General features: G+C 41.7%; 2 non-coding genes across 2 annotated transcripts; both read left to right on the top strand.

The window, feature by feature from the left end:
- The first annotated feature begins 1301 nt into the window (after positions 1–1301).
- On the top strand, positions 1302–1407 carry LOC140804078 (small nucleolar RNA R71). The gene has a single exon (XR_012112038.1). It is a non-coding gene; the product is annotated as a small nucleolar RNA R71 (small nucleolar RNA).
- A 2974-nt stretch (positions 1408–4381) lies between these two features.
- Positions 4382–4487, top strand: LOC140804097 (small nucleolar RNA R71). Its single transcript, XR_012112056.1, has one exon. It is a non-coding gene; the product is annotated as a small nucleolar RNA R71 (small nucleolar RNA).
- Positions 4488–14681: the final 10194 nt, after the last annotated feature.

The raw sequence follows: 14681 nt of genomic DNA, 5'->3' as shown, positions 1-14681 counted from the left end.
TGACAGATCTGTCAACCAGTTGCAAGGACATCCTCTTCGGCTTAGGCTCTCCCAACCCAAGTTTCCTAAACACAGACAATGGCATAAGTTTAATACTTGCACCAAGATCACATAATGCCTTATGAAAAACAACATCACCAATCATGCAAGGAATAGAGAAACTCCCTGGGTCTTTCAGCTTCGGTGGGATTTTGTTTTGCACCAAAGCGGAGCAATTTTCAGTTAAGTTCACTGTCATGTGACCCTCAAAATTCCTCTTATTTGCTAAAATATCCTTCAAAAATTTAGCATAACTAGGCATTTGCATTAAAGCATCGGCGAAGGGAATATTGATATGCAATTTTTTAAACACCTCGAGAAACTTACCGAATTGTGCATCTAGTTTTGCTTTTTTCAATGCAGCAGGAAAAGGAGGAGGTATAACAATTTTAGGTTGTGCAATGGGTGCTGGTGTGTAGTTAGAAGACTTACCTTTGGATGTCTCAGTCGGTTCATCCGGTATTTGAATTTTTTCCTTTCCCTTCGACTCCAAAATTTTCCCACTCTTCAACTCAATGGCCTTCACTTGCTCTTTTGGATTAGTCTCGGTATTACTTGGAAAGGTGCCCGGCTCTCTACTTGCTATCATCTTGGCCAACTGTCCAATTTGATTCTCGAGCCCCTTTATCGATGCATCTTGGTTTTGAAGTCTAGTTTCGGTGGATGAAATAAACTTAGACATCATTTGCTCCAAGTTGGACTTTTCTTCTCTAGGAGGATCGGATCTGTACATCGGTTGTTTCCCATATTGTTGTCCTCCTTGCGGTCTATTCTGACTGTTTTGACCGCCCCATGAGAAGTTGGGATGTTGCCTCCACCCAGGATTGTATGTGTTCGAATAAGGGTCATGCCTTGGGCTGTTTTGGACTCCCACTTGGTTCAGTGGTGCCTCATTTTGCAAATAGAATGGATTGTCATCTTGACAGTCCTTCGCATAGTGTTCCCCTCCACACTTTTCACAGAATATCTCTTGAAGACGCATCGTCGTGCCACCCACATTCAAGCCGTCTATTTTCCTGTTTAAAGCATCAAGTTGTGCAGTAATAGCAGAAAAATCAGTTACCTGGTGCACTCTTGCACTCTTCCGCTGGTTGTTTCTTTCAGATTGAGAATGATAGCTGCTAGCAGCCATCTCCTCTAACAATTCATATCCTTCCTCCGCAGTCTTTCTCAACAGGTTTCCACAAGCAGCCGCATCTATCATAGTACGGTTAGGAGTAAGCAAACCATAATAAAATGTTTGAACGACTAACCCAAGTGGTAACTCGTGATGTGGGCATCTTCGTAGTAGATCCTTGAAGCGTTCCCATGCCTCATATAGAGATTCCTGATCAAATTGAGCAAATGTTGTAATGTCTGCCCGCAGCTTCATGGTCTTGGAGGGAGGGAAGTATTTGATGAGAAAAGCTTTCGCCATGTCGTCCCACGTAGCGATCGAACCTACATGCAAACAATTTAGCCACGCTTTAACTTTATCACGTAAGGAGAAAGGAAATATTAACGCAACCTAACAGCATCATCAGAAACTCCATTGAATTTAAAAGTATCGCAAATTTCAAGAAAATCCGCGATGTGCGTGTTTGGGTCATCCATTGCAGTTCCTCCAAATTGGACCGTGTTCTGAATCATCTGGATTATGGCTGGCTTGATTTCAAAGTGATTTGCCCGCACGATAGGCCTCACAATGCTAGGGCGTGCACCCTCCAAAGAAGGCTGGGCATACTCCAACATTGGTATGCGACGCGGTATCTCAACTTGTCTATTGTCACGCTGTTCCTCTCCACGTTCTTGCTCGTGTCTTTCCATCAGTTCTTTAAGTCTTTGTTGTTGTCTTCGCCTTCGGAAAGTTCTTTCAATTTCAGGATCAAACTCAATCTCCACGTCAAGTGACTTTGGCATGCACTGGAAGGGATATCTGTAATAAAATATGGAGTGTTAGCTCAAGACAAATAAAATAATGCTAAAGAAAATAACCAAAAAATAAAATTGTAGATTAACAGTCCCCGGCAACGGCGCCAAAAACTTGATCGAGCAAAACTTGCACAGTAAAATCCCCTATAAAATATGATTTTGTATGCTCAAAATTAATCGCAAGTGCACGATGTCAAGTAATAATATAGTGTAAAAGAGTACGAGTATCGTTCCACTGAAGACTGTGTTTAACAATTATTATTTTCAGTTATTTAACATTTAGCAACGAAAATTGAGTTATGTGATTATTCCTACTTTACTCAAATAAATATGCAATTAAAATGATTCAACAAGTAATGAATGAGAATTTAATCTAAAATGTTGAGTTAAAATTCAATGAGAAATGGATTTGTTGGGAATCTCGGTTCACCTACCCCTCGTTTATTAATTAATTCGTTCGATCGTGATCTACGCTTCCGACAAGATTTCCTAATCTATTGAACATACTCTCTCGAGCTATGCCAAACTAATTCTACTCAATGAAGTAATTAAATGTCTTTAATTATTTATCAAGAGCAAATCGCATTTCGATCTATGAAATCCCTTAGTTTTCGACCCTAAGGACTATGACTATCGGCACGTATCCAATTTCATATATCTATGTAAATTGTAGATCCGCGTATTATACTACTCGATCTTATCACTCGTTATTCTCTCGAACTCACTCGTGATATGAAAACGTCGTTAAAGTTAGCCACGCTCTAACAACACAATAAAACAGTAGTAAAATCAAGAATAACGCACAATCGAAATATAAATAATTCAAATCAACGTTCGGGGTAGGATCCCCTTTAATCCCAACAAATAATGAAGTTTAGCTACTAGAATTCATAATTAAACTAAGCAAAACAAGGTTCAAATGATAAAACTAAATAAGAAATACTAGAGTTGACGAAAAACGCGAAGAACGACGCCCGGAAAACTTCAATCCTTCAATCCAAGCGCAAAGTACTCTCCAAACTTGCGGCGGCTCAAGAAGAATGTCTGAATCTGTCTGAATGCCCCCAAAAAATTCGTCCAAAAACCTTCCATATCAGCCACCTTCTCAAAATAAGGTAAATAATTGGCTGCAAAAATCTTGCCAAAAATAGGTGGCGCTCGGGCGGTAAAAAAGTACCGCTCGAGCGCCACACCTTCTGTAGCTTTGCTTGGGATGTGCGGCACTCTCGCTCGGGCGGTAGAAAACTACCGCTCGAGCGCCACCAGTTCTGTAAATTGGCCATTCTAAATCATCTCTCACGCTCGGACGGTAGAAAACTACCGCTTGAGCGCCGACTCTTCTGTACTTTGTGGATTTGATCACCTTTCGCACCCGGGCGGTAGAAAATTACCGCTCGGGCGCCGCTCATTCTGTCCGTTGCCTTCTGTTTTGTACACTTTGCTCCATTTTTTGGTTTTCCGGCCACTTTTCCTGCAAATTCGTCATGCCCGAGTGAGATATGATAAAATGCAAATGTTTACTCTAAAATGAACAGAATGTGATTGAAGTAAATGTATGCACAATGCAAAACACACACAGACTAATGGAATAAAACACGTAAAAACGACACATATCATTTGTTCATCCAGTACTTGACTTCTTTCCTTTTGCTTGGACTCTAAAACTTTCCCACTCTTCAACTCGATGGCCTTCACTTGCTCTTTTGGATTGGTCTCTGTGTTACTTGGCAAGGTGCTCGGCTCTCTACTTGCTATCATCTTTGTTAACTTTCCAATATGATTCTCTAGCCCTTTTATCGATGCATCTTGATTTTGGAGTCTAGTTTCAGTGGACGAGATAAACTTAGACATCATTTGCTCCAAATTAGACTTTTCTTCTCTAGGAGGGTCAGATCTGTACGTTGGTTGTTTCCCATATAGTTGTCCTCCCTGTGGTCAATTCTGGCTGCTTTGCCATCCCATGAGAAGTTGGGATGTTGCCTCCATCCAAGATTGTATGCGTTCGAATACGAATCATTCCTTGGACGGTTTTGGACTCCCAATTGCTTCACTGGTGCCCCCTTTTTGCACATAGAAGGGATTGCCAACTTGACAGTTCTTTATAAAGTGTTCACCTCCAAACTTATCACATAATAACTCTTGAAGTCGCGTAGTCGTTCCACCCATATTCAAGCCGTCCAATTTCCTGTTAAAGACATCAAGTTGTGCAGTAATAACAGAAAAGTCACTTACCTGGTGAACTCCTGCACTTCTCCTCTGGTTGTTCTTTTCAGATTGAGGTTGATAGCTGCTAGCAGCCATCTCCTCCAATAACTCGTATCCTTCCTCGGCAGTTTTTCTCAAGAGGTTTCCACAAGAAGCAACATCTATCATAGTACGATTAAGAGTAATCAAGGCATAGTAAAAGGTTTGAACGACTAACCCAATTGGCACTTCGTGATGAGGACATCTTCGTAATAGATCTTTGAAACGCTCCCATGCCTCATATAAAGACTCCTGCTCAAATTGAGCAAATGTGGTGATGTCTGCCCGCAGCTTCATGGTCTTAGATGGAGGAAAGTATTTAATGAGAAATGCATTCTCCATGTCCTCCCATGTGGTGATCGAACCTACAGGAAAAAAATTTAACCATGCTTTAGCTTTGTCACGTAATGAGAAAGGAAATAAACACAACCTAACAGCATCATCAGAAACTCCATTAAATTTAAAAGTATCGCAACTCTCAATGAAATCTGTGATGTGCGTGTTCGGGTCATCTACTGCAGATCCTACAAACTGGACTGTATTCTGAATCATCTGAATTATAGCTAGTTTGATTTCGAAGTGGTTTGCCCGCACAATAGGCCTCACAATGCTGGGGCGTGCACCATTCAAAGAAAGCTAGGCATACTCTAGCATCGGTATGCGGCGTGGCATCTCAACATGTCTATCTTCATGGTGTTTCTCATCATGCTCGTGTTCGTGCCTCTCCATCAGTTCCTTTAGTCTCTGCTGTTGTCTTCTTCTGCGGAAAGTTCTTCCAATTTCAGGGTTAAACTGCTCAAGCTCCACGTCGAGTGACTTTTGCATGCACTAGAAAAGATATCTGGAATAGAATATGGGGTGTTAGCTCAAGAAAAATAAAACAATTGTAAAGAAAATAACTAAAAATAAAACTGCTAATTAACAGTCCCCGGCAACGGTGCCAAAAACTTGATCGAGCAAAACTTGCACTGTTGAATCCTTAAGAAAAATATCATTGCATGCTCGAAACTTAATCGCAAGTGCACGCTGTCAAATAATAGTAGAATGTAAGCGAGCACGAGTATCGTTCCACTGAAGACTGTATTTTAGAATTTTTATTTTCAATTATCAAATCTTTAGACAAAATTTGAAGGGTTGTTTATTACTACTATGCTCAAATAAAAATGCAAATAAAAAGGTTCAAGAAGTAAATAATGAGATATAATATCTAGAATAGTTAATTAAAATTCAATGAGAAATGAATTTTTTTGGGAATTTCAGTTCACATATCCCTCGTTCATTAATTAATTCGTTCGATAGTGATTTACACTTCCGACAGGAATTCCTATTCAGTTGAACATACCCTCTCGAGCTATGTCAAAATAATTCTAAGAGTGAATCGCATATCGATATATGAACTCCCCTAGTTTTCACCCTACTGGACTATGACTATCGGCGCGTAACCAATTTCATATGTCTATGTAAATTGTAGATCAACGAACTATGCTACTCGTTCCTATCACAAGCTATTCTCTCGAACTAAGTCGCAATATTAGATTATTATTAAAGTTAGCTACACTTTAATAATTGTAATGAAAACAGTAGTACAATCATGAATAAATTAGCATCAACATGTGAATTAATCGAATCAAAGTTCGGGGTAGGATCCCCTTAAATCCCAACAAATATTTTAATTAGCTACTCAAATTCATAATGAAAATAAACAACACAAAGTTTAAACGATAAATTCTAAATTATAAATACTAGATTTGACGCAAAACGCAAAGAACGATGCCCAAAAATCTTCTAATCTTCAACTCCAAGCGCAAAATCCTCCCCAAGGCTTGTGGTGGCTGTTCAATAATGTCTGAATCCGTCCAAAAACGTCCAATCTCCCCTTCCATATCATCTATATCCAGAAATAAGGGAAGGAATCAGCCAAGAAATCTTTGCACAATTACAAACGCGCCCGGGCGGACATACTTTTTCGCTTGGGCGGACGGCTTGTGCAAATCTGGTTTTAGTTTTTCATTCGTTGCGCCCGGGCGGACATAAGTTTCCTCCCGGGCGGATGAATCTGGCAAATTTCGTTTTTTTCCACGCCTTGCAGGCTCTCGGGCGGACTTAAATATGGCTCGGGAAGAGGTCTCTCGCATATTGATGCATTTTCTTCAGTTTAATCACAAATCTCCATCAATTTCACCCACGAGACACATGAGCAACAATAAAACATAATATATGCCAAAATGTTACAAAATGAATGCAATCTAAGTGGTCAACGTAACACAATGGGCATCACATGACATGAAAATCAAGTAAAATCCACCTATATCACCCGGCATAGCCCCTCCGACGCTCAAGTCAGAGACTGAGGATATAAGGGGAGAGCAGCGGTGGTGCTGAAAAATAATATATTGAATGAATGAATTAAACACTCAAATCTGGTATTTATAGGGAAATACCTAGGCGCGTAATGGGCCTGCCTTCAATTCGGGTTAGGGATGGGTCAGGGGTAGTGTGTACATCCATGGGGTATAACCAGTCTCTCCCTCCCGAGTCGAACTAAATCGTAGGTTCGAAGTTCGATTAATAGCATTGTCCTCAGCTTAGAACATGTGAGTCGTGGATTTTTTCCCTGCTACTCACGCTCATGTGCTCACCCTCGCCCCGCCTTGCCATCATCTCATCCTCGCCCTCGCCCTCGCCCTCGCCCTGCGCCATCATCACCCTTCGTCCATTGCCTCGCCTCGCCTCCACCTGCCCTCTCCTAGCCTCAGCATCTCGCCCCTTGCCCAGCCTCGCACACTCAACCCGAAAGCCCTCGCCTCTGTGCACAGCGTGCCGCCCCTAACCCATCACCCTTACTCATCGCGTGCCTCCATGTTGCCAACCCTACCACCACAACGTCTTGCCCCTTCGCACTCTCAACCAGCACGCCTGCCGCGCGCTCGCCCTGCTCTCTTCATCTACTCGCCTCGCCGCCTTTGGCACGCACCCTCGCCCTTTGCCTTCATTCTCGCCTAGCATAGCGCCGTCTCGCCCTCGAGGAGTGCACGCCTGCTCACCCAGTGCGTGCCTCGCCCTCCCGCTAGCTCGCCCCCAGCGCATGTCTCACCCTCGCGCCGCTTTACCGAGTGCACGCTCGCCCCGCCTCGCACACCTAGCCCGCACTCTCGCGTAGCACAGCGTCTGCCACACCCTCGCCAAGTGCACGCCTGCTCACCCAGTGCGTGCCTCCCCCTCCCACAAGATCGCCCCCAGCGCCTGTCTCACCCTTGTGCCGCTTCGCCAAGCGCACGCTCACCCCGCCTCACACACCTATCCCGCACTCTCGCCTAGCACAGCGCCCGTCTAGCCCTCGGTGAGCGCATGCCTGCTCGGGTAGCGCACGTCTCGCCCTCTCAGAAGCTCGCCCCCAACGCTTATCTCGCCCTCGGACCTCTTGCCTAAGCTATCACCCTCCCCCAGCACGCCGAGTGCTCGCCCCGACATTGCCTCATCCCCCGCGACCTGTCCGGGCAAGTTCAATCCCCGTAATTTTTGCAGCGGTAAACAACGTTCGTTATCGACAAACCAAATAAATTTTTCTAACATGGTATACCATCATCGCCCTCATCTTCAAGGTCCCCTACTAATCTTTTGAAGGAAAATAATTTCCACTTCCACTCGCCCCTGACTCATCTGCTAAAATAGTCCTTAGCAGAAAAAATAAATCGTCAGCCTCCTCAACCTGTAACTCCTCTACTAGGCGATACCTTATCAGGAAATAAAAACTCTCACATCATCATCTCGTAACTCCTCTGGTAAGCCTGTCCTTAGTAGAAAATAAAATTTTCACCTCATCATCTCGTAAATATTTTGCTAAGCCGGGGCTTAGCAGAAAAATAAAATCAAACTTCAAACTTCTCACCCTCTGACTCCTATGCTAGGCGATGGTTAGCAGGAAAATAAAATTTCCACCTGCTCACCCTGTGACTCCTCTGCTAGATGATGCATCACCAGGAAAATAAAACTTCTAGCTCCTCACCCTATGACTCCTCTGCTAGGCGATGTCTCAGCAGGAAAACAAAAGTTTAACCTCCTCACCCTCTGAATCCTCTGCTAGGCCATGGCTCAGCAGGAAAATAACTTGATTTCCAACTCCTCACCATCTGACTCCTCTGCTAGGCAATACCTCAGCAGGAAAATAAAAGTTTCACCTCTTCACCCCAGTATCCTCTGCTAGGCGATGCCTTAGCAGGAAAATAAAAGTGTCACCTCCTCACCCTTGACTCCTCTACTAGGCTCAGCCCAACTAGGTAAAATTTAATTTCTCATCATCAACTCTTCTCCTCTACTAGGCGCAGTCCATGTAAGTAAATTTAATTTTCTCCTCCACTCTACTCCTCTGCTAAGCGATGCCTTAGCAGGAAAATTTGATTTTTCTCCTGCACTCTGCTCCTCTACTAGGCGATGCCATAGCAGGAAAATTTGATTTTTCTCCTGCACTGTGCTCCTCTACTAAGAAATTCCATAGCAGGAAAATTGATTTTTCTCCTGCACTCTGCTCCTCTGCGAGGCGGTGCCTTAGCAGGAAAATAAAATTTTTCTCCTTTACTCTGCTCCTCTACTAGGCGATGCCATAGTAGGAAAATTTGATTTGTCTCCTGCACTCTGCTCCAATACTAGGAGATGTCTTAGCGGGAAATAAAAATATTTCTCATTCACTTTGCTCCTCTACAAGGTGATGCCATAATAGGAAAATAAAAAATTTCTCCTTCACTATCATAATACAACATTCATGAATTGAAAAGAAGAACTGATTTTATTGAATTCCAACTGTTTAAATGCGAAAATTCAAAGATGAAATACATCAACGATAAAATCCAGAATGATAATTCCTAAGGTGGTAAGCATTCCAAGGCCTCTATAAAGCCTTGCCTTGAGCATTTTCCAAGTAATAAGCTCCAGAAATAAATTTCTCATTCACTCTGAAAAGTCCCCCCACTCTCGGTCCAACTTTCCCCTCTGCTCTTATTGTAATTTCAACAAGACCAAGTCACCCACTTCCTTCTTTCCTAATAATGTTAACCTCCACACGCGCTCTTTTTCCCTCCTCCCTCACTACCCCTTCATAACACCGACGCGCGACTTTTTGGTCACCCCACAAGACTCCAAATCCTTTTCCCACAGGAAACTTAAGCTTTTGATGATAAGTGGAAGCTATGGCTCTGAGATGCTTTAGGTTTGGCCGTCCAAGAATTACGTTATAGCTGACAGGGTATTAACCACGGTGAAGGCTATCATTTTTGTTAACCGCTGAGGATCAGTCCTCAAGGATAGGGGAAGAGTAATCTGACTTAAAGTCGGGATGGCGTTAATGCAAACCCATACAGCGGGGTGCAAAACGGTTCAAACTCAAATCCTTCCACCTTCATTTAATACAATGTGCTCTTTAACAAGACGTTCACAGAGCTTTCATTATCAATAAATATCCTCACCACATCATAATTGGCAATGGTGGCCGTCACCACCAAGGCATCGTTATGGGGTGTCACGATGCCTCGGAGTTCTTGCAGCCCAAAGCTGATGACGGGGTCTTGTGGTAAGTCTGCACCCCTAGATATCTCAAAGTTCTCCAACCTTCTCCCATGAGCCTTCCGAGCTCGCCCAGATTCTCCATCAGTGGCACCCCCGAGATCATATGAATCATTCCTCTCATAGGGTGTGTAAAGGCCCGTATTTCCTCTTCGTATTTTTGCGAAATTATTAAAATTTTTCTAAATAAATAAATAACTTGCCCAATTTATAAAATAAACATGTAAATAATTTTAAATTTAAAATAACAGCGGAAGTAAGCATAGTATTTCAAACAGCAATTTAAAAATAATCCAAAATGTAAAAATCGAGTTTGAATGATAAAAGGTGCATAAACTAAATCATGAGGTCCTCGGGTTTACTACTGCTGTCCCAAGATCGCTCACTGGTCTCCGCCCGCGGTCTCGACCTCATCAATACCTACAACAATCAAGTCTAGTGAGTCTAAAGACACAACTTGTATATATCGTGAATAACAAGTAATATATATCATAAAATCGCTTGCAATGTAAAAATAAAGTGTCGTAAAGCGTATGGTAAAAATCGTATCATGAATAATTATAACTACGTGCATATCTGAAAATCATACGTAAAATCTTTGCTCAATAGAGCTCTGTCATGTCATATCATAATTTTATGGTAGAGATAATGTTTCTAAGCAAGTGGCCCATAACATAAGTAAGCGCCTGATCAGACTAAATCACAGTATACTGGGCGGTAGAGATCAATCACAGCCCTTGGACTGGATGTCCGTACCCATACATAATCATAAACCGGTCGTAAGTCACCGGGCGGAGAGGTCCTCGGTTGCGCCTACCGACTTCCAAACCCATAAGCATAAGGTGGCCACAAGACATATAGCATATATCTCAAAAATAAACATTTATATTTTTATGCACGTAATATAATTATAACCTTATGTTTACCGGATGAGTTGGATCATTCCCATGCTTGCTGCGACTTACTTCTAATATGTGACACATGCAATAAATCTTAACTTGACGAAAACTTAACAATATAACCAAAAATGAGACTATTAGGACCAACTCAACTGGTACCAGGATTGCTGCCAAGATCTATATAAGTCCAGGAGGTCTTGGGTTTTAATCATGGGAAGGCAAAAAAGCTCCAGTGCCTGGGCTGGAGAAGTTCTATGAGTAATGGGTAATGGGATAACCGCGAGGGGACTCAAGCCCAATCGGGAACAGCCCATGTGAATTGGAAGTCATGAATGCCATGCAAGATTCTAAACTAAATTAATTGGTTAATGCATTACAATATATATATTGGAGGTTTAAAATCTTAAACAATAAAATGCAAATTTAAACCATAAAATATTATTCAAAATAAGTTGGAATTTGGACAATACAATTCAAAGGTGTAGTAACTTTTCCTTTCAAAATACCTATAATGAGCCTTCATGGTGTGTTCATTCCTTTGACCATTTTAATTCACAAATAAATAAATTCAAACACTATAATTCCCATAATTTTTCCTCAAACCATTTCCTTAGCAAATGATAGTGCATGTTCTGTAGGAATCATAAGAACAAAACTCATGGCAACAAGGAAGGAGAAACAATTCAATTCCCATTCAAATTCTCACTTGTCACTCTCAACTAAATGCATGTTATGACTCATTTAACACCTCTAATATCATTCATCTTCATTACCTAGCCTTTCCCCACCATTACATTCGAAAAATATCAGTAAAATACAGCTAAGAATCGTGATAACAGCAAGAGGAGAAGAAACAAATTCAAAACCATTCCACTCCTTCACTTGTAACTCCCATTTTAATGTATGTTATGGCACCTTTAACACCTCCTATACCACTCCTCTTCATTGCCTAACAAGCCTACACCCTCACCTTCGAAACATATCAGAAATAACAGCTTAGGAACGTGATAACAGTAGCTGAAACAAGAAGAAAAACTCAACTCCGCTCCCCCGCTCGCATTCGTCGTATTGATTTGTTTTTCTGTCAAAAAAATTCCAGGCATGTATATATTATTTCTTTGCTCTTCAATCAAGTCATATTAGATATTTTTAAGCAGTATATGTTCATGAATCAAGCAACATCACGAAAATGACAGCAACATCCAAGCAAAAATCTGTAAAGGATTTCTTGGCTCTGTTGTTTTCAACTTCACGGTTTGGTGCGTTTTTGGTTGCTTACAGGGAGTTGCTCGGTTCCAAGCACACATGGCTGCTACTAGGCATGATTTAGAGTGAGTTAGGGTGTTATTGGGCCATTGGTTTACATCCATACACTCAGGAATAAAAGATATGACAGCAACATTTTTATGAGTACAGAATTTTGGATCACAGTTTCTGTCATTGGATTGTTTAAATGGGTGTTCGAATCTTTGTTGTCCTAGGGACTATAGCCATGGTTAGAACCCTTTCTTATCATGTCTAGGACGTGACCAAAATTTTTTTTTTCAAGCTTGGTTCACGGATCCTTGGGATTTTTACATAAACATGACAAGGGCCCATCGATTTTTCAAAAATCTGATTTCTGTGTGAGGGTGAGTTCGGTTTTTGGGTGTTGTCTGGATTATGGTTGGCTTCTAGCCCATAGCCATGGTTCATACAACACTTCATCATGTCTAGATTGAGCCATGGTTGATTATAGGACCACTGGAAATGATACAAGACAGCAAGTTAGTGCAAAACATCACAGTACAGAATTTTTTGTCTTGGGTTGGAGATGTGATTTTTCCGAGGTATTTGCTTGGGTTTTGGTTGGATTTTAGCCCTTAGCCATGGTCCAAGTCATGCCTTAGGATGTTGGTAAGAGTCTTTGGGTGGTGGTTCAAGCCCTTGTTCAGTAAATTTCAGAATTTCCCCTCAAATACACAAGCTGCTCCTGTTGTAATTTGACAGAAACTTGCTGTTCGGTTCATGAGGTTGGTTTGAGTTCTTGGCTGGCTTTTAGCCCATAGACTTGGACTGGACAGTACCTCAATGAGTTAGGAAAGTCATGTTTTTGGCCGTTTGTGATTCGGTCGAGTTTAGAGGTCGTACGAGAATTTACGGTGAAAGGTGCCAAAATGACTCTCGAAAGAGTGTTTTATGTTTTTGGATTCCTTTCACCCATTTTCGTGTTTTACAGTTATTATGCATATTTTTCAGTATGTTTGGGGTATTTTAATCATGGTTAAACGTCGGTTTAATGTTGGTTCGGGTTGGTACGATACCATGATTAGAAATCAAGTTGTTGGTCCTAATAGTCTCATTTTTGGTTCTATTGTTAAGTTTTAGTCAAGTTAAGATTTATTGCATGTGTCACATATTAGAAGTAAGTCGCAGCAAGCCTGGGAACGATCCAACTCATCCGGTAAAAATAAGGTTATAATTATATTACGTGCATAAAAATATAAATGTTTATTTTTGAGATATAGCTATATGTCTTGTGGCCACCTTATGCTTATGGGTTTGGAAGTCGGTAGGCGCAACCAAGGACCTCTCCGCCCGGTGACTTACGACCGGTTTATTATTATGTATGGTTACGGACATCCAGTCCAAGGGTTGTGATTGATCTCTACCGCCCAGTATACTGTGGTTTAGTCTGATCAGGCGCTTACTTATGTTATGGGCCACTTGTTTAGAAACATTATCTCTACCAGAAAATTATGATATGACATGACAGAGCTCTATTGAGCAAAGCTTTTACGTATGATTTTCAGATATGCACGTAGTTATAATTATTCATGATACTATTTTCACCATACGCTTTACGACACTTTATTTTTACGTTGCATGCGATTTTATGATATATATTACTTGTGATTCACGATATATACAAGTTGAGTCTTTAGACTCACTAGACTTGATTGTTGTAGGTATTGATGAGGTCGAGACCGCGAGCGGAGACCAGTGAGCGATCTTGGCACAACAGTAGTAAACCCGAGGACCTTATGATTTAGTTTATGCACCTTTTATCATTCAAACTCGATTTTTACATTTTGGATTATTTTTAAATTGCTGTTTGAAATACTATGCTTACTTCCGTTGTTATTTTAAATTTAAAAATATTTACATGTTTATTTTATAAATTGGGCAAGTTATTTATTTATTTAGAAAAATTTTAATAATTTCGCAAAAATACGAATACGAAATACGGGCCTTTACAGGGTGGTTATCCTCATTTATTCCCCTCCTCGGTTCGATGGGCTCCTGAGGAACATCCTGACTTCGACATTCCCCTCTCTAATCCCCAACCCTCTAATTTATCCATGGACCACGCCTAAGGGACAGGCGAGACATCGGTCGACTCTCGGATGTGGATCCTTCTCGTTTGTCCCGCGAAGGCAATCTACCACTGCTCTTAACCCTTTGCGACTTCTCCCACCTCCCCTCGTGCTCCCTCACCTCCATCACCTCGTCACGACTCCAATCCAGAGGAACATGTGATGAAAATTGTCCTCTGTCCATAGCTTTATCCTCCTCCTTCTCGCCTGCACCTCTATACCTACCTCCTCTTTCCGCCCCTAAACTTTACTTCCCCCAGTTCGCTGCTCCATCCTCTTATGCCGCTAGACATCTACTAGATTTACATATGTTTCCGCCCAAGATAACAGATCATCATAACTTGATGGAGGTTTCTTGACCAACGATGTAAAGAACTCCCCTCCTCTCCTTCCCTAGGTAAAGACACTTACCATGATGTCAGGAGTGGACGCTGATATATCCATCACTGCGTTGCTGAAACGCTAGAGAAACTCTCGCAAAATTTCCGCTTATTGTTGTTTCACCACAAACAAGCTCAAATAGGTTTTCTGGTGCCTCTTACTGCTAGCGAATCGGTGCAAGAAAGCCGTAGAAAATCCTCAAAAGATTGTACGGAATTGTGCTGCAATGTGTTAAACCATTGTTGAGCTGACCTCACCAACGTGCCCAGAAACACCCTGCACCTGACCCCATCTG

The sequence above is a fragment of the Primulina eburnea genome, chromosome 10, assembly GCF_022965805.1.
Source record: "Primulina eburnea isolate SZY01 chromosome 10, ASM2296580v1, whole genome shotgun sequence".
NCBI classification, from domain to species: domain Eukaryota; kingdom Viridiplantae; phylum Streptophyta; class Magnoliopsida; order Lamiales; family Gesneriaceae; genus Primulina; species Primulina eburnea.
The sequence above is the reverse complement of the archived record's forward strand: the minus strand, read 5'-3'. Positions and strand labels throughout refer to the sequence as shown.